Here is a 25,000-nt window from a genome sequence, read left to right as displayed (position 1 = left end):
TCCCACTGTCAGGTATGTTTCATTTGGCTGTTAATGGAGCGAGACAGAGGGGCCATGGTTCCACCCCCCCGTATCCGTCCGTGTGTCTCACTCTGCACTTAACGCTTCACAAAATGGACGGCTAACGTTGACCGGGACGTGTACTGAACAGTTGTGTTCTTTCTGGGCGTGCGTTAATGTTCCGGGTGGGCCGTTGTGGTGGTTGGCTTGTTTCACGGCGAGCTGCCGGACGCGCGCGCATGCAGGCGTCCTTCACTCCATTGTGGCGCCGGCACCGTGGCCGTGACCCACGCAAGGTTGCTCAGAAGAGGATCTCTCAGCACCTGCCGTGCCTGGGCTTCGCTCTCTCTCTCTCTCTCTCTCTCTCTCTCTCTCTCTCTCTCTCTCTCTCTCTCTCTCTCTCTCTCTCTCTCTCATGGGAGCATTGAGATAAGGTTTCCCAGGTTGCTTCTCTCTTGCTTTGTTTGCTGTTGGGGCCCGAAGATTCCCCGACTGTACCTCGGCAGAACCAAAACCGTTAAAAAAACCACACACACACACAGAGGAGTGTCACAATGACCAACGCCCCTCGTCCCTTGACCTGTCCTGAAGGCCACGCCTCCCGCCCGCCTTAAAAACAGGCTATTCTGTGGTCAAAATCCTTGCTGTCACAACGGGCATTACTCTGCCAACGTGGTAAAACCTATAAAACCATTCGAACGCGATGTGGCTTGTGCGGCTATTCCTGGCAGGGTTTATGGGTACAGCCAGCCAGTTGTTATTAGCAACAGTTAGCACGTCGAGCAAAATCACAGTTAAATTATGCAGGGATTTCAGCAATGAAATCAGAGCTTCATCTGACAAGCAGGCTACATTCAAACAACGCTGTTATAACATTCGTAAATATCAATAAATATAGATTTATTGACAGGAATGTACTAGAGTCTCAGCAAAAACTTGTCTCTTACTGGCCAACGTTTACTGAATGCATTATCAAGAAATGCCTTGTTGCTCCTGAGAGGACTTGTCCTGTAATTATTCTACAACTAATTAGATCCGGCTCGAAGGGAGAGGCACGGAGCCGTTGTCATGGCTTCAACGTGCCGTACAGGCTGGGTCTGCACCGTCCCGCCTCACGGTGGCCGTGGTGACTGGCCCTCAGCTCCCAGTGGCGTAGGACAGGCTGGGGAGAGGAGCGCAGGTTGCAGGGGGCCGGGAGGGTCGGGGCCCGGGCATCTCTTTGGCCTGCCCCCGTCATGAACTCGTCCTGAGCTGGCAGCTGCACGCCGCCAGACCTCCACGCCTGTCGTACCTGGCTGACGCGGCCCAGACGTGCTGCAGAGCGCCTGCTCGCCTCTCTGGCTTTCTGCAGCCTTTCCAAGCTCTGTTCTGTTCTTTCTCTTCACATCTCTCTCTCTCTCTCTCTCTCTCTGTCTGTCTGTTTCTGAGCCAACAGGTGCAGCACAAGAGAGGACAGGATTGTAGGGGATGTGAGCTGTCTCTGATTTCCAGTGGCGTCTTCAGCTCGGTTGTCCTTTGTGGGCGGCGGGCGACTGTTCGCTCCTCTCGGCTCCTCTCCTCTCCTCTCCTCTCTGTTCTTCATCCTTTTTTCTGTTTTTTTTTTTTCTCTCATAATACTGTCCCTTAGCCAGCTGCAGCTGACTTAAGTGTGCATGCCATTTCGAGACAGCTAAGGGTAGGCCTGTATTTATCACACACACACACACACACACACACACACACACACACACACAGATGGGTGGTCATGCTGGCAACCCCTCTGTTCTACAGTAAGTCATTAAAGCTCTGAAGCCTAGTGCAGTTCTAATTGCCTTTATTCAGCTCTGTCACTGCTAATCAAATTAAATTGGCTATTAAGAGAGAATTAAAACGTACAGCTGGCTACTCCTCCAATGACTTATTGTGCCTGTTTTGACCCTAAGCTGCCAGGCTGCTAGTGTGTATGTGTGTATGTGTGTGTGAGAGTTTATGTGTGTTTGTTTATGGGTGGGTGGATGAGAGATACAGATGATTGCAAAACAGGTGCGACTAAGACATACAGAGCAAACAGGGTTAAACTTGTATATTACGGTCTACCTGTGTAAGTGTTTGGTGTGTGTATGTGTGTATGCATCTGTGTGTGTGGGTGTGTCTACATCTGTGTTTCTGTTTCTCTGTGTGTAGGAGTCAGAGGCCACAGGTGTCTGTCATTAACTGCTGCATTAATTCCAAACCGGAGCAAAAAAAGACACTCTGGCGTGTGCGTTACAGAAGTGCTGACACTGTGTGTGATGGAGAGAGTATCGCGTTCTCTCCTCCTGCATGCCGTGTCATCGTGGAAAGGCGTTGCTAACGTCTGCCTCCCAACGCTCTTGGCCGTGGGGGGGTGGGGACCTCCGTCGCGCCCCTCCCGTCCAGCTGCGGGGACGTCCCCCCCGGGGGGCTCCGCGGGACGGCTCGGTTCGGACGCGACCTCGGCACCGCACGTTTTTCCTCCGTTTGAGACGCGCGCCGTTGCTGAAGGTGGAGGGGAAAGGAAGGAGGGAAGCAGGGGCGGGAGAGAGAGAGAGAGAGAGAGAGAGAGAGAGAGAGAGAGAGAGGGGGGGGGGGGCAGGAGGAGGAGGGCTAAGTGGCTAATCCGCGCCCTCATCCGTCTGTAATTAGAAGCGAACGGCAGGCGAGGATGCTTCTCCCACCCAGCAGGCCGGGAATCGGAACGGGATTCCTCCCTTTCTCCTCCAGCAAAGCCGTTTAAAGAGAGGTTGCTTTGAAAGCCGTGTTTCCGAATATAGGCCAAAATCCCATTTTTGTGCATCCCCTCTCGTTCCCTCTCCTGCTCTCCCTGTTTGAAGTTGGTAAAATTGATGTGCCCTTTATTCTGCAGTGCCAGTCAGGACGCTTATGTGCGCCTGCCCGTGCGTGGCGAAGCAGCCATGTTTTCCTCCGCCATATCCTGCCTTCCCAGCAAGACACCACCGTGTGAAGAGACAGGGAGGACCACGAGCTCCATGCTCCGGCTGTAAACGTTTCCGTTCAAGTAGTCGAGACCCTGTGTGTATGCGTGCGTACGTTCGTGTGCGTGCGTGCGTTCGTGCCCACGTTTTTCAAAGCAACCGTGATCGCATCTTCAGGCACTGTGGATATGGGACTGGTTTTGATGAGTGTCCGCGCTGTGTGTGTGCGTGTGCGTGTGTGTGTGTGTGTGTGTGTGTGTGTGTCCATGTACAGCAGTCGAGCAGCGAGTGCACTGATGCGTAGTGTGTGAGTGTGTGGTGGCCCTGTCCCTGCTGTGTAGCTGCAGGGCTGTGCAGGTCTGTGGGGGGGGGGGGGACCCTTTCCATCACCACCTATCCCCAGCGCCGCTCCCAGAGACCCAGAGTGCAGCGGTGCAATCAGAACAGACGCAGCAGTGACCCAGTAAGAGACTGGGTTTTCTCCCCTCATCATAGCCATCACAGGCCTGTCTTAACTGCAGGCAAGCCCCCCCTCTCTCTCTCTCTCTCTCTCTCTCCATTTCCTTTTTCTCTGCCTCCCCCCAGCCTCTACTGGCCTGGTATATTTTATTTAAGCCGTACACCGCGCCTCCACGGCTGACGGCGCCGCGTAGAGCAGGCTCGCCCTGAGCTGGGCTTAAGGACAGCACCCATCTCTGTATGATTTGGGTAATGGCTTTGGCTCAAGGAACCCGGCGACACGCTCAGAGTGGATTAATGCTCCATCAACATCTGTTTATTAGGGGATAGGAGGCGCGAAAGAGTAAACAGCTGCATGGGCGCGAGGCCGCGCGTCTGCACGTTTGTTTAACCATGCGGCGCCCGCACTGCGATGAGGGCTGTTTATGTGGATTTGCGGGTAATCAGGGAAGTTGTGCTGTGAGCAGAGCAGCGCACGCGGCGAACGGACTGCGGATGTGGTGTAAAAATGACATCACCAAAAAAAAAGGGGGGGGGGGGAGAGCCTTCAGCGCACGGAGCGCGGTGGCCTCGGGCTAATCTATTTCTCTGCATGCGTTTGATCGTGCCTGCGGAGAGAGGGAGCGAGCGGGAGTGGAAAGAGCGAGAGACGGAGGAGGGAGCAGGAGGAGGAGAAAGAGATGAGCCTGGCGGAGGGGAGGGGAGGGTCCGGGAGGAGGGGAGGGGAGGTTGCGATGGCAGGAGCCTCCATATGGAGAGGCCGGACTGTTGGCCGGTTTTGCGAGAGGACCCGGGACTGCCCTGCTGGCCTGGCATGGGCAAGCGAAGCCCGGGCACAGAGCGGGGGGTTGGGCCACAGGGACAGATTTGGGTGGGGAGCGCCAGCTCTGGGCACAGTGGAGAGTGGCGGGAGAAAGCTGGCAGGCAGGAGACGGGCATATGGAGGGCAGGTTGGCACTTTGGCTGGCACTGCATCGTGCACCTGCAGCAGCGCCAGGCTCATGCCAGGAGTGGCCCCACCCCTCTGCCAGACTCCATTTTAACTCCTCTTTTTTTTCCCCCCATCACCCCCTGCATTCGTTATTTGGCCCACCAGCATTGCTCACAGCCAGAAGGAAGGAACGCAGACACAGCACGAAGCTCCTCCTCCTCCTCCCCCCCCCCCCCCCCCCGTATTTCTCTCTCTTCCACCCTAGCCCCACGTCTCCCCCCACCCCTCTCTGCTCCCTCCATGTCTTCCCCTCTCTCTCTCTCTCTCTCTCTCTCTCTCTCTCTCTCTCTCTCTCTCTCTCTCTCTATCACTCCCTCCCTCATTCGGTGTCTTCTGACACTCACACTTCCTCACCCTGCAGCATTTGCTTCTCCACCAATGTAGATTAACTGTGCTCTACTGTTGATGCAACCAAACGGGTGATTCAGTGAGTTAGCAGGAGTCAGGAAACAAAGCCTGACTGCATGCCATGCTTCTCATCCTCCCACCTCACCCCACCCCACTCCATCCCACCCCACCTCACCCCACCCCTCTTCATGTATTGTTCCTAACTCTGGCTCTTCTCCTGACATCTCCATGTGCGATAGTTCAGTACTTCTGCAAAGCGCAATGTCACGTTAATTAGTGACGGATTGACTACTTCGGCTTAACAAGGTGCTCGTGCTCAAGTATTTTTTTTTTTTTTTGGGGGGGGGGGCATATATTATATTTTTTGGAATATATATTGCTATATTTGTATAAAGGGGTATAGGGGTGTGTGTGTGTGTGTGTGTGAGAAAGAGAGAGAGAGAGAGATCATGTTTTCCATGCGGTGGGGCAGGTCAGAGGCTATGGTTCCACTCCCCAGCGTGCCACTTTGAAGGACCGTGATAACGAGGAAGCTGAGTGCTGAGGACGCGCGCACAAGCTCAGCACGCAGACAAGGGAGACCGCTGCTGAACCCTCGCTCTTCCCGGGACGAAAATAAACACTTGCCAAACACTCGCACACTATTTGTCTTCTGTCGACAAGTGATATGAGAGAGCGAGAGAGAGAGAGAGAGAGAGAGAGAGAGAGAGAGAGAGAGAAAGAAATAAATAACGCGTCTTGAATGCATTTGTTAAATCTCGTGGCCAATAGCAGGGAAAAAAACGGGCTGAGCGTGCAAAAGCTGCAGTATTTAATTGGACTGAACTGCTTTAGTACTAATGAGCTGCTGATTGGCGTTTGTACTGTACTGCTACATTCCGTGTCCCCGCGATCCAAACAAACACGGCGAAGAGGAGAGGCGCAATCGCGCGCTGGCGCTCGTGGTACGTCAGTGCCAGTTAGATTAGATTAGCATAGATTAGGCTACATTTAGGTCAAGAAATCAATGGCATAAAAAGACATGTGCCTCCTAGGCCGGGTTGCAACGCTGCATTACTGTTTAATACCCTCTGACTGCAGTGTCAAAGTGGAAACCGGGAAATCGCTCGTGCTCGTTAGCCGTGCGAGCTAAACTCTTTGTTGGCGAGCCTCGCGCAGACTAATGCCCTCTCCGGGGGTGTCTGGGCGGGCGCTGGGTGGCAGCAGAGCGGCCGCTCCCATATCCAGATGGCGGGTGGATGCAGCCAGGCGCGAGGACGACATCGCCGCGGTTCATCGAACCGGACGAGGGGGGGGGGGCATCGCGAGCGTTCAGGTTCAGCTCGTGAAGCGGTCATGCTTCTTTTTGCTTTCTCTCTTTCCTGTAAGATCCACCCGAGTGGCCGAGCTCCTTGTCCGTCCAAGCGCCATGGACACCGGTCCGGCTGTGGAGCGCGCCGGTGCCGCTCGGATGATCAGAAGCTGCGGCGGGTCGGCCCCTGTTAAGAGCCTGTCAGTCCCGGTTTGTTCCGCCTGAACCGAGCCCCTCCTGCAGGAGGTGAAGGACGGGAGGCACTGTGTTAGAGCTCAAGCCTGTTTCCCACCTCGCAGTCCTGGGCCTCCACACACACACACACACACACACACGTACACACGCGTGCGTGCCGAATATGAGTCTACGTTGTAACTGCTGGATTAGTATTTCGTTACGGCAATTAATCTTCGGTCTTTCCCCGCCTGGGCGTGAGTGATGGTGCCAGCATTGGCACAGTTTCTCTTGGCCTTGATGTGCTCTTGTCGGTCTCGTGCGCGCCATCGAGCGCTTTTATGGCCCTGGTTCTGTGTGAAGCAGCTCCAGGGTTCTGTGCAGATGGCAGATGTTAATAGCAGTAAAAGGCAAATTCAGGCAGTAAAATTCGCCGGAGTTAGCTCCTCCTCCCCTGGAGGTGAGACCTCACACTCCTCTCCTCCGCTCCTCACACGCCATCTGCGCTCCCACACCGAGCAGGACGTGCCGATCCGCAGAGCTACCTTTTTAAAGAAGTATGAGATGCATGGCTTAAAAAGGTGTCTGTCTCTCTCTATGTGTGTGTTTGGGTGTTTGGCCTGTGGTGTGCAGCTCAGTGAGTGCGTGCACTATAGCCACCTACAGTTAGTGTGTTAAAGTACACGTCTGTAATAGGTTTAGTACGGTGGTATATCCAGTGTAGCACATGATAGCTTTGATGACCCCTGTGCATGAAATGAGCTCTCTACTGTCAAACCACCCATGTGGCTAAGCAAACACTTTCATCTGTTTGGACGGCAATACATATCAATACATCTCTCTCTCTCTCTCTCTCTCTCTCTCTCACACACACACACACACACACACACACACACACACACACACACACACACAGAGCGCGAGGGGGCTGCTAGTTGTGAAGCGTGCAGTGAGCAGGCATGCAGGGTTGATTGCCTGTTTTGATCACTGTTATTCATTAACCCCTGGGCCTACGGGGAGAAGCCAGTACCCAGTGCAATGTGCAAGGGTGAGGGGTCAACCTCCACAGCCCATCATTAGCACCAGGCTCTACCAGCCAACTGTGATCCCACATCACCTTTGCTCTTCCTGACAGAGAGAGAGAGCGAGAGAGAGAAGGGGTGGGAGTGTGTAACAGAGAAAGAGAGGCATAGAGAGTATGAGACAGAGGATAGAAAATGAAGGATTTAGTAGTCATGACGATGAGAGGACATTGCGTGCGCTGCCGGTACCAGAACCATTAGGGTTTTTAAATTGGTGATTGAACATCACTTTTTCATCTTTGCACCAGAAACAATATGTTATTATTTCAATATTCTGTTTCGTACTGTTATTGCTCATTAGAGGAAGCAATAACCTTTTTTTTTTTACCACAGACGCGCTGTTCTTTTCCCCGTGGACAATAGTGACAATCTCCTGTACCCAAATGACCTATTTATGTGGAGAGACCTGCCTGTGTGCAGAACACTGAGGCATTGACCTTGAGTTGCACCGGTAAGCCTCGCGTGGTGGGCTGTCAGAAGGGGTCCTTATCCGCTGGTTCCTGCTCTGTTTAAGTGTCTTTCTCTTCTGAAAGGTTTTTTGTTTTGCTCCTCGGGCTCTAATGTTAATTGTCTGCAAATCAGACGAATACTTTCCTACTGGAGGGTCTGAGCTCTGCCTGAGCTCTCCGCGTGCACGCACACACTCCGCGCGTGTGTGTGTGTGTGTGTGTGTGTGTGTACTCTTTCATCACAGGTTAGAGGTTACAGGGCTACTCGGTGTCTGTCCAAATCCGGGAACCCTCCGGAAGCAACGGAGGCAGCACCGCCGCTCGGCCGTAACCCGGAAACCGTGTCTTTGACCTGCTCCCTGCCGCCCAACTTTCGGCGAGTGCTTGGGCCCGTCCTAACGCGACACGGCCTTTCTGTCCTTGGTCGGATCCTTGCGTCTCCGCTCCCGTTGGGGCTCGCACCCCCCGTCTGCTGCCGGGTGCCCCTTTCCATTGAAACGCTGCAGGCGGCGTTGCTATTTTAGCAGGGGTATGCCGTCCTGCGGGCTGCTCCCGCGAGCGAGCGAGCCGCGACGGTTAACGGGTCGGGATTAGCGCTGGTTTGTTGCAGCATTGATGGGCGGTAGAAGGGGGAGAGGTCGGCACATTAGAGCCACGCTTTTGACATCCTCTTGCCGCCCTGTGGCGCCTTTGAACGCTGAAGTGCTTTGAAAAGGGGGGGAACCCCTAATAAAATAAAATAAGGCGTCTGGGTGCGTTTTTGTGTGTGAGCATGTGCTTTGTTGCCTTGTCTCGCATTTGCTGCGCATTCTTTCCTTCCATTCTTCCCCGGCTCATGATTCCCCCCGCCGCGGCGTAAACCCCGCCCTCGTGCACCCCCGCCGTTCCTTCTCGCGGTGGCCACTGCTGGTACTGCGGGTGGAGAGGACCTCTCGCTGATTTCCACGCAGAGGAAAAGACGGAGCCCCGCGGGCAACACTGCACAGACTCCTCAGTCCACGGCACTCCCAGTCGAGCACCAGCAGAGAGGCCCGGTCCGTCCCGCGTCTCCGGCCTCCAGACGCGCAGAGTCTGACTTGACTTTGGTTCTGCGATCTGAAGGGGAAAAGAAATGAATATCTGGACAGAAAGCGGATCCGGATAAATCCGGTTGGCCTGCATTACATGTGATCACCTCACAACCTCGGGCCACCTAGCAGCCTTGTAATGACTGAGCCAGAGTTGAGCTTATGCCTGAGAACATGAAATAATTCTTTTCAGTAATGGCACAGCCGCGTTATACTGTCTGAATGGGTAGTGGTGGTTTCCAAGCATAAACACTCCTTAAAGTTTACGTGCTTGTGTGTCTGTGGGGGTGTGTGTGGGCATACGTGTGTGTGTGTGTGTGTGTGTGTGTGTGAAGGCACGCTAGAAGGGTAGGGACTGGGACTGTTTAAAAGTGCCGAGGAATGATGATATGTTGAGAGTATCTGGAGACTTGGTATGAAGAGTCTTAATGCATCACCCTGTTTTGGCAGCCGAGAGAGGAGGGCGGAGCCAGAGCAGAGACAGCATGTCAGCGGCGCTTAAACATGAGGCCGAGGGGAAGACAGTCTTTGTGGTTTTGTTAAACGCGATAAATAACGTGAGAGACGGCGGCTAAATGGAAATCAATGTGATTAGTCCATTAGCGTGGGCTTGAACTCGCCTGGGTTTTTAACTCTCTCTCTCTCCCCTCCATTAAGAGCTTATCAAGCGAGAGACCACTCTGCTCCTCTGCCTGACGTGATTCCCTCTCTCCTGTTACCCCCCTCCGTCTTGCTCTCTTAGTCTCTTCTGCTCTTTCCCTTTGTACCAGTCCTATTTGCACTGCTCCCTGCCTCCCTTCCCCCCCTCTCTCTCTCTCTCTCTCTCTCTCTCTCTCTCTCCCCTTCTCCCCCTCTCTCTCTCCAACATCATTTTATTCCCCAAGACTCTTCCCTTGTGATTGATTTGTAGCTGTTTTTCCTTTTTATTTTTTTTTTACGATGCACCTTACAGTATTCTCTCTGATGATGTCAGCGTGGCGGACAGGGGCGTGGCTCGCATCCGGAAATAACCACAAATACACAGATCTTCCCTTTAATTGTTTGTTCCCATTTGCATAACCCCCTAATCGCCTTTATTTGAATGATTAACTATTCTACTGAAGATTATGCAGTTAAGTGGTAAGTCATAATTAGACAAATAATTGCATTGGCCGAAGCCTCTCTGTCTCCGGCCTGCCATCTGTTCTGGGGGAGGAGAGAAGGACCGTGCAGGAGGAGCTGAGACATTTTTACTCTGCTATTAGTGTTCTACACACACACACACACACACACACACACACACACACACAGTACAGTCACAACACCAGGACTGTCCACTGTGCGTCCATCGCTACTGTTCTGCACAAGGGTAGATCATATAGATTTCATAATATAGCAAAATGGCGCGTGGGTGTGTGCATGCAACGGCCGTTAGGGGAGGCGAGAGGGTTTTATTCACGGCAGAGGAAGGCGTGCGCGGCCCCTCCTGTCTCGTTGTTGTTGCCGACAGAGGACGGCCGAGACCCTCCGCTCACTGCGCATGCTCGCGTAGCCCACAGCCCAGTAGCCGATGGCCGACATGCTCTCAGATGGCGGCACTCTGGTTTTCGGTGATTTTAAAAACGGAACATGTGGAATTACCTTTGCAGGCGGCATTCTCGTCCGAGGCAGCGGCGCAGTAAACATGGAGACGCGAAAACGATAAAGTTTTTATTGCAGCGAAGGAAGAGGTTTGAGAACAGAGGTGCAGGCGAAGTGTGTGTGTGTGTGTGTGTGTGTGTGTGTGTGTGTGTGTTTGTGCTTGACAGATGTGTCACACTTCATTTGGGCAGCAGGTGCCGCTCGGAGCCCGCCTGTCCTGCTCTTGCTGACCCGACCGTGCAGAGGTGCAGGACAGGGCATTGGGGGGGGTTGATTATGGCTGTTCCGCTTGGGCGTGCAGAGTGCTGGCTGGTGATGGACACGTGAATCCTTCAACAGTCACATGGAGGAAGACAGGCACACGCACGCTGACCTGCGTACACTCTCTTCTTTTAAGGGGTTGTTGCTGTTTTTTTGCATATTTTCTTTTTTCTACCCTAATGCACTTTGTATATGTTGTAATGCAACCCACACACACACACACACACTCGCAAACAAACTGCAGGAAGAAGGAGTGGTTTGTGAAACGTAAGCCCAGATGAAAGTTGAAGACCATGCTCCCATGACTGTGTGACCACTCCGGAGATTGGCACTGATTATGAGTGCCTTCATTTCCTAGTTATCTACCCTTGTTTTTTGTCCCTCAAGGAGTACTGAAAATTGCCAGAACGTGCTCTATCACATTTCAGTACCTCTTATCTTGATTATTCACTGATGCCAAAATAGACTCCGCAAATGTGTGTGTGTGTGTGTGTGTGTGTGGATGTGTGTGGATGTTTGTCATCCATAAGAGCCAGGCTACATTTTGTTGCTGAGCAACACAACAAAAACCCTAATGACACTGCCATCGGTGACCTCTTAAAGGTCACAGTTCAAAGGTGGAAGGTCTCTTTTGTGTTACTCTATTTCGGTGCACGTCCACTTGTAACGTTCAGTTGTACACATCTACAGATAATTTGCTGGTTAGCGTGGAGTGACGCGCCCTCTCTCGCGTTTACGGGGAGGCTTGTTCGGACTCTGCGTCTCTCACCGGTGCTGCACCGGAAGACGCGAAAGGAAAAAAAAAAAAACCTAACTTGACAATGACAGAGATGATGAAGGCCTATTGGATTTGTGGGAAATGCAGACCCGGATTCAGAGTCTGTATCATGCGAAAATCAATGCCGTGCCGCTATTGGCGTTAAGCATCTCTCACCAGAAGGAATTTCAGATCACTATCACCGCTGTCACATTAGTCACGGGGAGAGTGTAAGAGGTGTGGGATTTAGACGTGGTGGGCTCGGGGTCCGCTGCAGCTCCGAGCCGGGGCCGGCCGTCCTCCCGGCGGTCCCCGTTGCTCATGCCGCGAGGCGCCCCTTCAGATCCCCGCGGCCGGGCTGCTAATGACGCAAACAGATGGTTTTGGAGGTTGAATATTGTGTCTTGGCCATTAGTGGGTGAGGTGAGACTGCCAGGGCTAAGTACGCTGAGTTATTGTCTGTGGAGCTCTGGCGAGGTGCTCAGCAGCCCCAACGGGGCGGTCGGGACGTCCCGCGCTGCCGCCCTAGCAGGGTCATGCCCTCCTCCGCAGGCAGGAGTCGCTGGCTGGGGTCTGATTGCCTGCTTAATGACGGGTAATGATTAGTCATCCAGAACTCTGGTGAATGAGTGGAGGTATGGATTTCGTGTGTGTGTGTCCATGCGAGTGAGTGCATAGTGCTAAAGTGGCAGAGTGCATTTGAATGACGAGAGACGATTTCAGGGTGTGTTTTAGCAGCATGACCTGATGCAAAAAAGGAGTGCTTGTCTGGGGGCGATGCACGCAGGTGTTTGCGCGCGCGCGCCTGCACGACCGTGTTTTCGTGCTCGCGCCAAGCCATCGAGAGAGAGAGAGAGAGAGAGAGAGGAGTGGGACTAAGTGAGTGAGAGGCTCTAAGTACTTTGCTTTCGCTTGGTTTGCTAGATCGGTGGCGTGCGGCGGTCTGATCGATGAAGGGGCTGGGGAGAAGGGAGCAGGTTAATGGGCAGGTCACTGGCTCCGGCTCTGCCTCGCCTCTTCCAGCTATTACTGCTGCATCTGTTAATAGCGCTCCCTTCACAAAGCCCGCCCCCCCCCGCCCCGCGATAGGCCGGCCAGGCTTCGGTTCTGTGTGGGCGTGTGTGTACGACGGCCCTCATAGGTCAAAGCGTGGTGGGGGGCGGGGGGGTGCTCATTTGTTTAATGGACATTCTTCCGTCTACGTTACGTCCGCAGTTCCTAGCTTACGTCTGAGAGGGAACAGGGGCTGTCGCTGCCCTCGCTCACGCGGACTGTCGAGGTCCATCTCTCTCTTTCTTTCTCTCTCTCCCTCCCTCTCGCCTTCTCGGTCTCTCCCTTTCTGTCTTTGTCTGAGAGGCAGCATACGGTGTCAGCACGGCAGGGTATTTACAGAGACGTGTACAGTAAACACCGCCCAGATTACCGAGCAGCGCTCTCCTAATCCCTTCAGCCCGGGCCCCCTCTGTGCAGGCTTTTCTTCGGCCCTCCCCCTCTAGCCTCTCATTGGCTAGTCGGTCTCTCTGTCTCTGAGGATTTACCAAGAGCTGATTAGTCATCTGTTGCTGTCCATCATCGAGGAACTGCTTCTCTTCTCTTTCTTTGATCATCTGCCCTGACCTCTCAACCAAAGGGTCAGATGGTGGTGTGTGTGTGTGAGTGTGTGTGTGTGTGTGTGTGTGTGTGTGCGTGTGTGTGCGTGTGTGTGAGTGTGTGCGTGTGCGCGTGTGTGTGAGTGTGTGTGTGCGTGTGTGTGAGTGTGTGAGTGTGTGCGTGTGTGTGTGTGTGTGTGTGTGTGTGTGTGCGCGCATGCGTGCATGTGTGTGTGTGTGAATGTGTGCGTGTGTGTGTATTTATAGGAGTTGGTCTCCCTCGCGTTCTCTCTCTCTCTCTCTCTCTCTCTCTCTATGTGTGTGTGTGTGTGTGTGTGTGTGTGTGTGCGTGTGTGTGCGTGTGTGTGCGTGTGTGTGAGTGTGTGCGTGTGTGTGTGTGCGTGTGTGCGCGTGTGCGTGTGTGTGAGTGTGTGAGTGTGTGCGTGTGTGTGTGTGTGTGTGTGTGTGTGCGCGCATGCGTGCATGTGTGTGTGTGTGAATGTGTGCGTGTGTGTGTATTTATAGGAGTTGGTCTCCCTCGCGTTCTCTCTCTCTCTCTCTCTCTCTCTCTCTCTCTCTCTCTCTATGTGTGTGTGTGTGTGTGTGTGTGTGTGTGTGTGTGTGTGTTCGGAGCGCAGCTCCAGCGGGTCTTTGATGTAGTGTGTGTAGTGGGAAATGGCTGCCTCTTCAGCAGCTGTGCATTAGCAAGACCAGAGCACTGGGTCGGAGAGGGAGGTTAATGATAGCAAGGTCCTCATACTATAATGTCTGCCTCTGCCTACACATGCACCCCCCTCCCCACACACACACACAAACACACACACACACAGAAATCCTGTACAAGATAAAAGAACACAGACAAACACCTTTGCTCCTTGTCACAACACAGCATCTCTCCTAACAGTGCCCAGGAGGCTTTGAAGTGTGTCTCTCGCCTCCATCTTTTGCTGTGACCTCTTCACTGTAGTTCCCCTGAATACGGAGCAGCACATCCGGATTGTGAAAAGCATCCCTAACTAACAGCATGTTCATCTGAGATTTTGTATCAATCCACTGCTGACCAGGGCACTTTCATTCTACCCGGTATAATTTTCATATTGTTTGATCTTTTCAGCAAATCTTTTTGAATATAGAGAGGTTGCACTTTGGTCCGTGCAGCTAAAAATCAGATAAGAAGCTAAGGAGACTCAGATAAAAAATAAAAAATAAAAAAATAAAAAGACAGGAAACTCACTATAAATCAGATAAAAAAGAAGACCCACCACAAATCCGCTTTGGAGACGTTTGATGTTTAGCCACGCTGACGGGCTAATATACCTCAACAAAAACAAACACTGTAGCTGGCCAGACTAAGACATTATTAGCCTAAATTAAATCCACAGCTCTCGAGTGTTGCCATCAGATTACTAAGCAAACTGTGAGCAGATGATTTATCATTCCCGTGTGTGTTATACTTCATGCGCCCAGCTAGGGTCTGAGGAGCCACCAGTTTCTCTTTTTAAAAGACGAACTATTCAGACACGGTGCGAGCCAGATCGCGAATTATTCCAGCATTATTACAAGTGAACTCGCACACGCGGAGCTCTCGGCGGAAGGCCTCCGTGCTATTCTCTCTCCATCTTCCTGCTTTGCGTTTCCTAATTGCTGCTTTTTCCCACCCCTTAGCACTAATGTGGTAAAACTACCCCGAGACAGGAAACCGATGCCCCCAGGGGCCTGTGAGAACTGTGTCCCTTTCATATTCTCTCTGGGGCCCTCCGAGGATTAGCCGGGTCCGTGGACGTCTCTGCTGGCCCTCCAGCACACCGCTGGGGTGGTGTGCTTTGCCAACAAATGTAGCCCACACACTCTTATCCTCCAACAAGTGCTTTTATCGATTTCGATTAAAAAAATGGACTGCCTGGTTCCCGTAGCCTGCAAAGGTAGCGTGCGGTTCGGCCCTGGTGACTTTACCCCGTATTTGCCCAGAGGCCTGAGGAGGGCTTTGGGGGGGGGGCCCCAAACGACCCCTCTCTGCCCCTTTCTTTTCTTCGCCAGTGCGCCTGAAAAGCCTGCAACTTGTCACGCGTACAAAAGGAGAGAAGCGGGGGTCTGAGCCGCGAGCCCTTCAGGACGCGGGGGGAGGTGGGGCAGTAGTGGCTGCAGAAGAAGGCAAAGGTGAGGGAAACGTCCCGCAGCGGAAACACAAAGCAGGCCGGAGGATGCGTGTGAAGACCACATGCCCTCTCCCCCACACACAACCCCCCCCCGGTCTCCGGCCGTCCCTGCGCACCCTTGCCTGTTCGTAAAACCTTCGTCTTTTATAGATCAGAGCGCAGGACGATTATTATGATTATAATAAGTGTGTTAATAGATGTGCATAAACGCGTTATCGTGGGGATCTAACGGTGGGGTTATGGGGCTCCCCCGAGCCCTGCGTAGACTGCGGGGCGGGATCGGGCGGCGGGGCTCGGATCAGACGTGGAGGGCCTCTCTTTGTTTTTGATTTATTCATTAATGCGCTCGTTTATTCGCAGTTTGCGCAGTGCCCACAAGGTCCTGCCTCCTGTGGGTGATATACTGTAATGAATTTAACGGCGGTGAGAGCCTTCAGAAGCTCATCAGAAGCCTAAGGCCTCTTGATTGAATTAAGAGAAGCACGCCCAAGGCCGGCGCAGAGCAGTACGGGAAAGAGGGAGAGAATGAGAGAGTGAGAGAGAGGGAGGAGAGGAATGGAGAAACGAAGAGAGGCAAACGAGTTGATAAGTGCGAGGCGGCGGAAACCGCCCCGTAGTCGGTACAAACGAGGCCTTGCACCTGCAACTGCACCGAACGCTGCACATGACGGAATATAACATCGAAAAGTGTGTTTTGACAATAAAAAGCTCTTTGCAGGCGAAGCAAGGATGTTTTGACTCTGGTACACTGTGCAAACCGTGAAAGGTCCCCTTCTGTAAGTTTATGTGGTACTTTGTGGGGTCGTCGGATTTATATTATGAGATATTTCATCCAAAATCCGACAGCAATTTTATGCCTTTAAGCAGAAAGGAGGTTCCGCACGAGAGATGGAGTGGAGAGTGTCCCCAAGGCAAAAGGCATGAAGACAGCAAGATTAAAGCCGTAACTGTGCGTGTATGCTCGCGCATGCAGCGTTGATGCATTTGTCAGGATCATGTAGTCAGCTCTACCTGCGCTCCCTCGGGGTCACGGAAAGTTGAAGGCTAGGCTTTCAGATGGATGAGTAAGCTGACGTCTTGCGCGTACGCGCGCGCCTCTGTCCAGAGACGCAGCCCCAGTGTTTTGACAAGAGGAGGCGCGCCCCTTTAGAAGTGCGCTTCGTCCCTTCCCCTGCCCAAATCCCTGAAAAGTGGAGGTCAAGTTGCAGGAGAGGCGGAGAGGACCTCGGAAGCGCGTCGCGGTGAAATATAGTGCTCGAAGTTCTGATTTCCTCTCGCTAATCCCCCTACACACACACACACACACACACACACACACACACAGCCTGCCTCAACCGGAGAGGACCGTCCTCCGCACCGTCAGACACGAGAGGCAAATAAATGACTTGCTGATTTGCATATGCATATAGACTGATTGCATATGCAGCGCAGTGTTTAGACGAGTGCAGTGTTTAGACGAGCGCAGTGTTTAGACGAGTGCAGTGTTTAGACCCTCTCCTTGCTTCAGGTCTTCCTGACCTGTTCGCATCAGCCACATATAGTAAAAACACGTTCCTTTTTAACAATTCGATCAATTCCAATACATCGCTCTCGAACGGTCGTCTTTTAACCAGTTGCAGAACACTTTTTCTTGTAAATGCGTGCCTTCGTTCACCGTGACTGCAGCCCACAGTGAGAGGACGGGGACAATGGATTGGTGAAGGTGTTGGAAAAAGCGCTGAACGCAGACACGCCCCAGATTCAGAGAGGACCAGCTAAAGGTGACAAGTGTTTTTACTCACTCGGAGTTCACACAGTGTTAACAGTGGCTGCAGTACACGCTCCTGAAAGGCTAAACCTCTATGCAAATGGGGACAATGCACAATATCACTTTAATAAACAGATTAGAAGGAAACAGAAAGCTCTGTTCAGTCAGATCAGACACTGTTATTAACACACAGTAATTAGATAGATTTGAATGTATTTAGTTATGAATGAATGACATTAGTGCAACTTTATTGAACCAACAAATCACATTCCGAGTGCTACATCCCAGTTCTAGTCTGTTCTGCTGTCTCATGGTATAACAAACTTCTGCTTGTTTACTCCTTCATTCTCCCATCTTCCTAACCTTTGATTTATTTATTTTTCCCTGCATAATTGTTTTGAATGGGTTTTCTTGAATTTGAGTATTAACGAACGTATTCACACCGTTTCAGGCACACAGATGAACAAAGATTCATTGCACTAATGCCAAAAGCCAGACGCAGTTCACGTCCCCGGGGAGTGATTTAAGTCTTTGTGATGTCCATGTTAACAAACACTGGCCTATTGACTGCTTGTCCACAATAAAGCCATTGAGAGGGAGCTGGGGCCATCAGCCATACCTTAGTGCAGCAGTATCGCGCTTTGGTGAATGCCTGACCCCTGGTGGCTACTTTGGGAAACGTCCCATCTCCTTTATAGGTTCATTAGGGACTCTTGTAACTCTTTTGCCCTTTTTTGGGGCATGTAAAATAAGTCGAATCCAAGATAAATGGGGTAGTAAAGCATTTTACCATTTGTACATAGTTAAACTGCTTAGACGTGCTACTGTCACCTAGTGGTATTAAAGTCTCATTCCGACGTTCAACGTTGGTAAGTCCGATGCTTTGTTATTTTATTTTGTTTCCGTACTGTATAGGTCTGACTTACTGGAAGCGCTCAGATACCGTGTAACGCATCACTAATTATTCGGCGTTTCGCGAAACGTTTCGTGTGTAATCGCGGCCAGCCTGAGAATTTAAAACACCGCTCTTCTGTGTCTTTCCGTGGCTTTTGGAACAATGTGCGGTCTGGCCTCCGGGGGCGTGACGTCCGAGCAGGTGCTTGTCACCCCCGGTCCCCCCCGTCCCTCCCCCGGTCCTCCCCCGTCCCCCCGGAGGCAGGAAGCTCCACCTCTCAGCGGGACAGCCGGCTCCGCCGTGGCCTGGCGTCGACTCGGGAGCTTCTCCTCCTGTGTCAACAAAGTAAAGCTTTCCACACCAGGCTGTGCGCCGCCATGGATATACGCGTCTGCTTCTAGCGGGATTTATAAGAAGGAATAGGACTTTATTCTTCCTTACGGTGAGTTTTTTTTTTTTTTTAATTACTCGAGTTTGCGGTGGCGAATAAGAGTTTTTTTATTTTTTAATTTTTTTATTTATTTATTTATTTATTTATTTATTTATTTTTTTGCGCGACGACGCGGCGTGGGCGCGCTCTATACAGGAGGGATGGCGGTGAGAGTCGCTAAAGCGAGCGCCGGGACGGTTGTGTGCAAGCGGGCGCTTTTCGCGCAAACGTTGGCGCACCAACACGGCTTCGGCAAAGGCACCCCTCATGCGGCGCGTCTCAGTCACTTGTGGCTGTTGATAGTCCGCTGTGTAACGTTTTGAAGCAGCGTTTTTGGCTGCCTTGGTATACTAATGAGGACTTTTCACTTATGTTGCGGCGTTGTGACTGACTGGAAGCGGAAAAGATCCCGTTGCCGCTCATTGCGTGATTGTTTCACCTAACTAGGTCACATTTGCAATCGCGAACAGGAGACCCTTTTTATTTTTATTGGCTGTTATTTATTTGTATGGTGGTGCATTAGGTCTTTAACGCTAAATGAACCTCTGAGCAAGCGAAGCGACCTCCAACTCCGCTACCGCATCGGCTCGCTCGGATCATAAAGCCTGGATCATGTCTGATGCCGCACGTCTGCTCGAGCGCAGTAGCGAGGCTGGTCTCGTCCCTCGCGCTCCGTGAAGGCAGCACGTCGAGTCTGTTTCCAAAAAAAACCCCCAAAAAACCGCTCTTCCAACTGTCCTTATAGCCAAAGCGGGCCGAAGGTGTTGGGGACTGTTAATAACGCAGTTACCGTGAAAACGAATCGGGATTATTCGTGGAACCGACGCAGTATTACATGAAGGAACTTGGTTTCTGCACCCATGCGTGTTTCTTGTTTTTGCACAGAGATGGATCTCCCAGTTGTTTGTAGGCCTTGGTTGGACTTGATTTGGTGCTGGTGTGACGGTTTGTCAGCTGGAAAAGGCAGCTGTGGATTTCCTTAAGAGTAATTAAACCTGCCTCTGTAATCTCTGGTGTTTACGTTTCCTGCCTAAAGAAAAAGGGTGACCCAGTTTTGCATGTTCTTATCTCAGCCGAATGCTTGAAGAGCACTCCATTAAAGCCAGCTCTAGCATGCCCCCTGAGTTTGCATGTCTTCAAATGGCACATTTGCCTTTCTGACGACGTATTTGACTAGCATTAAAAGCAGTGGCTTGCTCTCATGTCTGCATGACGGAACCAAGGCAGTTGCATCCTTGGCCTCTGTCGGAGTCCTTCAGTGCTCACTCAGACCACAGTCGGGTTTCCGTGGTGACAAAGTTTAATTGACGCACGTCTGTGGGTTTGTGTGTGCTTGTTTCTGTTTTAATACCTTGTGTTTTCTTTTATATGGGCAGGCATTTTCATGAGGCTCCTAGGTTGGGGTCCTCGCACGTGCAGAATGATGCCCGATGGAGACACAGATAAACAGGAAGTGGCGGAGCAGCTGTGTAAATGTCTGCAGACAGGTGGTTTACGATGCAGCCGTTACAGAGAGCCGTGGTGTCCGTCACTCCAGTCACTCTCCGGCTACCTCGCCGTTCTGCATGTTTGCTCGCACCCAGAGAGAGGAAAATGATACTTCCTGATAGGCGCAACACTTCCTAATAACAGGGTCATTATCTCTTTCCAGCAATTCCCACCTTCAGCGTTGTTCTGTTATTAGTCAACACCAGAGTGACTCGTGCCGTGTTCGTTAATGTCACGGGTAAACGTCTCTCCAACTTTCTCATGAGACTCAGCATCTAGATTAGGATAGACATGGCCGGCAGCCATGTGGACTCCGCCTGTCCAGGCAGTTCACAGCAGTGGAACAGAGAATTATAGCTGGAAACCTGTCTCCCCCCCCCCACACACACACACACACACACACACACACACACTTCCCCTCCCCATCCCCCTTTCCTTTAGTCCTGCACTGTGTTTGTGCATGCGGGCGAGCGATAGTGCCCTCTGGGAGTTGGTGTGTTTGGTGATACTGTGCGTCAGCAGACTCCTCTAGACGCACAGCAGTCTCAACCGCACAGTGTGGGCACCAACAGGAAAGACAGGCTGAAGGAGTCTTTCCCCTGCCGGACCTGATGACAGTCACTTGATACGCACACACACACAAAAGCACACATGCACATGCTCACCTGTACCATTGTCAGTTACATATTGTTTGATCGCGATTTTGTTCAGAAAGAAGCGCGCCTGTGATTTGCCTACCCTCCACAGTCAAATACAGGGCTGGGCAGGTTATGCAAATCGGCCTGGCGGAATATGCAAATCGGCTTGGTGAAACACCGCATCCGCCCCTGAGCCAATCTTATCCCTCACTCCAGATGGGTCTGAGCTTGCCTGACCGGCCTGGTCCCATGAGCAGGATGCTCCGACCACTGGCGGCCTGCCGTCTCCGCGCTAGCGACTGGCAGCAGTGCGGCGGGGCGCGACCCCCCGCGACGCCGATGCCGCTCGATAGCGGCGCGTCGCCAGGCGCCCGTGGACGAATCTAACAAAATCGTCTCGTGTGTTGTGGTTCGTCTGGGGGCACCCTGCAGCAGCCCGACTCCACTCCTGTGGCCTTAAGGTCTTTAGCGGGCCGTTACGGCCGGCAGCTCCCGCTCCATTTCCGGGGGGGCGCCGAGGCGCGTGTGACCCGGCTGAAGCGGGCAGGCCTTTTCCACCGGCCTTTCTGCACGAACAGCAGTGGCACGGCAGGGCCTGAATGAGGGCATTGAGGAACACTACAACAGCGTTTGACAGTTGCTCGGTCTAATCCCTTCTGGGGCTGATAAGCAGCACCTAAACAAACGTAGAGCGAGAAACGCTGGAGTCAGAGATAAGAGGCAAGCACGCACGTACGCGCACGCACACACACACACACACACACTCAACCATACACTGTCTTATCGCTCCCTAGTTTGCTTGAACACACAGCTGAGTTCACAAAGCTTTTGGCAGTAGGTGTTTGTCTGTGTGTGTGTGTGTGTGTGTGTGTGTGTGTTGTGTGGTGTATTCGTCGGAGGCTTAGCTGGACCGTCCACCGCACGCAGGTTTCTAGGCCCAGCAGTAAGCTCAGGTCATTTTGTGTGTGGTTGTGTGCGTGTGTGTATGAGAGAGAGAAAGAACCTGAGGCAGCTACCATTAAAGTTTCATGTATCAATTTCAGCGCATTCAGCAAGAATGCCAGGACTTTTGGTCCTGCCTATGTCCTGCTGCTGTGCAGTGCCGTAAGTCAGTCGCACACTCACACACACACAGCACGCAAACACCTACAGACACACAGGGAGACATAAAGCAGTGTTCATTATTGAATGTATTCTAGAACAACAGGCACCGACACTCATACATAAACACACACATGTGCACACACACAGTCAGATGTCTGAGAGCAAGAAAAGGCCTTTATTATAATCAAGCTGCCAATGCCACAACCAGATGCCTGATCAGGTGAATGTCATATGTTGGGTGCTTAAGTGTGTGTGTTTGTGTGTGTGTGTAAAAGAAGTTTGACTGCTTACTTGTTCTACTTGTTTGTGCGTGGATTAGGCCAGCATAGCTAGAATGCCTCTTATGCATTCCACCAGCATTTAGTGTTTAACGGTCTCATTCCTGATGCCAGCATTCGCCATGCGAGGCAGGTGTGAGTACATTAAAACTGCATTACCCATGGTTCCTCCTGTTTCTTTTACCCTTAACTAAGAAGAACTTAATGAGCTCTTTTTGAAGCTGAGTGTAGTTCATTAATTGGAGCACAGTGCCAGGTCTTACCCACAGGCCCCTGTATCCCTGTCAGTCTTCCAGAGTGTGGCCATGGAGACAAGCTCAGCATGTGTCTACAGATGAGCCTAGAGAGAAATGAAGCACCACACACACACACACACACACACACACACACGGCTTCCCTTTATACACATGGCTTCCTTCCCTCCTTCATGATGATTTCTGTCTTTCTCTTGCTCGCTCACTCACTCTCTCTCTGTTTCTCTCTCTCTCTCAAGCAGACTATTATGTTGTAATTGGGGTGTTTTGTGTGTGTGTGTGTGTGTGTGTGTGTGTGTGTGTGTGTGTGTGTGTGTGTGTGGGTTACGGTCGCTGTGCCATGGCAGAGTAGAGGGAGTAGTAATTAGCAAACCGCGGGCACCATCAGAGCTCTGATTAGCGATGGCTCTTGAACCATTAACGCAGGAGATCACCACCACGGCCAGCCCTGAGAGAGAGAGAGAGAGAGAGAGAGAGAGAGAAAGTGAAAGTGGAGGTAGAAAAGAAGAGAGGGAGAGAGAGAGAGAAAGTGGAGGTAGAAAAGGAGAGAGAGAGAGAAAGTGGAGGTAGAAAAGGAGAGAGAGAGAGAAAGTGGAGGTAGAAAAGGAGAGAGAGAGAGAAAGTGGAGGTAGAAAAGGAGAGAGAGAGAGAAAGTGGAGGTAGAAAAGGAGAGAGAGAGAGAAAGTGGAGGTAGAAAAGGAGAGAGAGAGAGAAAGGAGGTAGAAAAGGAGAGAGAGAGAGAAAGTGGAGGTAGAAAAGGAGAGAGAGAGAAAGTGGAGGTAGAAAAGGAGAGAGAGAGAGAAAGTGGAGGTAGAAAAGGAGAGAGAGAGAGAAAGTGGAGGTAGAAAAGGAGAGGGGGAGAAAGTGGAGGTAGAAAAGGAGAGGGAGAGAAAGTGGAGGTAGAAAAGGAGAGGGGGAGAAAGTGGAGGTAGAAAAGGAGAGGGGGAGAAAGTGGAGGTAGAAAAGGAGAGAGAGAGAGAAAGTGGAGGTAGAAAAGGAGAGAGAGAGAAAGTGGAGGTAGAAAAGGAGAGAGAGAGAGAAAGTGGAGGTAGAAAAGGAGAGAGAGAGAGAAAGTGGAGGTAGAAAAGGAGAGAGAGAGAAAGTGGAGGTAGAAAAGGAGAGGGGGAGAAAGTGGAGGTAGAAAAGGAGAGGGAGAGAAAGTGGAGGTAGAAAAGGAGAGAGAGAGAAAGTGGAGGTAGAAAAGGAGAGAGAGAGAGAAAGTGGAGGTAGAAAAGGAGAGAGAGAGAGAAAGTGGAGGTAGAAAAGGAGAGGGAGAGAGAAAGTGGAGGTAGAAAAGGAGAGAGAGAGAGAAAGTGGAGGTAGAAAAGGAGAGAGAGAGAGAAAGTGGAGGTAGAAAAGGAGAGAGAGAGAGAAAGTGGAGGTAGAAAAGGAGAGAGAGAGAGAAAGTGGAGGTAGAAAAGGAGAGAGAGAGAGAAAGTGGAGGTAGAAAAGGAGAGGGGGAGAGAGGGAGGCCGAGCTGTTGGCAGTGGCCGGTGATCTTGGCATGGCACTGGCCCGGATCGCTCCAGATTTCAGGCTGATCAGCATCTGGACAGCAAAGCGGACATGACAGAGCGTGGGTGATCCGTGTGTGCACGCGCGCTTGAACTTGTGAACTCGGTGTTTGTGTTTGTGATCTCTGATACACCTCAGAAGAAACACAAACCTCCACACACTCCCACGCAAGGAACAACACGTGTTCAGTCCTGTTGAGTGAGGGAGAATGGCGTGATTGAAAGGAGGGGTGGCACGGGGGGGGGGGGCTGTCTAGAGCCTCACTGCCCTCTTTTGGAGTGCTTGTAGGCAGCTGCAGGATGGCAGCTCCACGTGTGTGCGATGCTGCAGCCTGTACACAGCGTGCTCTTCCCCAGAGCCAGGGCAGCTCTCTGACTCCACCTCCACCACCACCCTGCCTGGACCCCCACCGCAGGGCAAGAAGGCCTCGGAGTCGGCGAGGCGCAGGCTGGACCCGTGACCGTTCAAAGTACCACGGGGCTCGTTAATGGCGCTCAGGAGAGCCCAAGGTCAGGATGCACACGGACCAGGCCGGGCACGCTTGCCGGGGAGCTGCTACCGGAATGCCAGCAGCAACATTTTAGCCAATATGCCATCTTGAGACCCCTGCTCTGGAGGTGCTAGCTGAGGGGTGTGTGTGGGGGTGTGTGAGAGGGAGAGAGAGAGAGCGAGCGAGCGAGAGAGATGCTGCAGTATTTGTTCACATAGAATTAGCCATCGTATGACGTTTATCATTGAGGTGGGTGCGTGCGGTGGAGGAAGTGGAGCACATGGCCCAGCAGGTGGAGCAGCTGGGGCTGAGAGGCACTGGGCAGGGGAGTGGTGGAGGTGGAGGTGACTAGGCTCAGTGCGTTTGGAAGGTAGAGCTCCCTGCTGCTTTCTTTTGTGCTCTGCCAGGCAGGTAGAGAAAGGAGTGGGGGAAGGTGCGTGCGTGCGTGCCTGCGTGCGCGGGAGTGAGAGAGTGTGTGTGTGTGTGTGTGTGTGTGTGTGTGTGTGTGTGTGTGTGTGTGTGTGTGTGTGTGTGTGTGTGTGTGTGTGTGTTATCCAGACATTTTCCAGAACTTGCCCATGACTTTTTCTACCTGGTTTTTCCCTGAATTTGTATGATTGTGTGTTGTAATGTAATGTTCATTCCAGCCAGCTGTGTGAAGGGAGTAGAATTTGGAAGGAAAGCTTCTGAGCTGTGTGTGTGTGTGTGTGTGTGTGTGTGTGTGTGTGTGTGTGTGTGTGTGTGTAGGAGGTGGAGAGAGGGGCTCTGTGCTGTTGTAATGGTTCCCCTGCTGTCTACTGTAGCTCCTTAATGGATCTGGATTCTGGCCTAGGGTGTAATGGTGGCACACAGAAGCTACACACACACAGCCTATCATTTAATTGTGCACTGCCCTGTAAATTAGACACCTTGTTCTCCCACTTTAAGAAATCACCCCCAAACCCTACAGACAGATATGGAGAGAGAGAGAGAGAGAGAGAGAGA

The 25,000-nt window shown here is 52.0% G+C and overlaps 1 protein-coding gene across 8 annotated transcripts in view; it reads left to right on the top strand.

Annotated features, from left to right (window-relative positions):
• gse1 (Gse1 coiled-coil protein) overlaps positions 1 to 25,000 on the top strand; it is a 162,415-nt gene that overhangs the window by 107,837 nt on the left and 29,578 nt on the right. The window contains exon 1 of one of the 8 annotated variants that reach the window (XM_035525150.1): positions 18,101 to 18,261. The exons of the other annotated variants lie outside the window; for them this stretch is intronic. The gene's annotated coding sequence lies outside the window, so the exon portion shown is untranslated. Of the gene's footprint in view, positions 1 to 18,100; positions 18,262 to 25,000 lie in introns of those variants that run through there. 8 annotated transcript variants of the gene reach the window in all.

The sequence above is a fragment of the Electrophorus electricus genome, chromosome 4 (genome assembly GCF_013358815.1).
Source record: "Electrophorus electricus isolate fEleEle1 chromosome 4, fEleEle1.pri, whole genome shotgun sequence".
In the NCBI taxonomy this organism is placed as follows: Eukaryota; Metazoa; Chordata; class Actinopteri; order Gymnotiformes; family Gymnotidae; genus Electrophorus; species Electrophorus electricus.
The sequence above is the reverse complement of the archived record's forward strand: the minus strand, read 5'-3'. Positions and strand labels throughout refer to the sequence as shown.